Here is a 702-nt window from a genome sequence, read left to right as displayed (position 1 = left end):
TGTTCTTCAAAAGGAATTGCAATTCTTTATAGTTCATCCAATGTTTGAGGCCTAAACCGTGCTGCCAGTAAAGGAAATGGGGAATTGTTCGGTAATTTTTCTGTGTGAAAGCGCATATTCTTTTAGTTTGGAGTATTTTTCAGAGTAAAACCTAGGCTTGTTCCATTAGGATACATGAAATGCTTACATTTATATCCATGTTGCACCGAACTTTAAAAGCCCTGGACGCTGCAACAGTACTGGTAAAAGACTATGATGAAGCAGAGTGGATGTCTGTGTTGGAAATTTGATCTCTGAGGTAACTAATACCATTGATGCAGACGGCGGAGCACATACTGCTTTCAAGTTTTGTGCAGGGCGAACTGAACTATCAGGCCTACTGTTGAGACTAGTGAGTTGCCTAGTAAAGAGGGGCTGACTTAGCGGAGAAGAAGAGTAATGTTAAAGTTTAAGTAGAAAGGCTTCATGATCTACCTGCTCCATTATATGGCTGGAGGAACTCTGCAACAACACAAGTACCATGGGATTTATTGGACTTGTGGGCTTCATGGTTTTGAACGATGTAGGATACCAAAAAGCTGCACAGATCTACACAAGAGGGACATTACAGACTCAAAATCAGTTACAAGTGAGTGGGTGGATGTTGCTTCTTAACGTAGTTGTACCGACATTTAACATGAAGTTTTCCGAATTGGTTCTGGG

This window comes from Opisthorchis viverrini (assembly GCF_000715545.1).
Source record: "Opisthorchis viverrini unplaced genomic scaffold opera_v5_404, whole genome shotgun sequence".
Taxonomy (NCBI): domain Eukaryota; kingdom Metazoa; phylum Platyhelminthes; class Trematoda; order Opisthorchiida; family Opisthorchiidae; genus Opisthorchis; species Opisthorchis viverrini.
Note: the sequence above shows the minus strand (reverse complement) of the source record.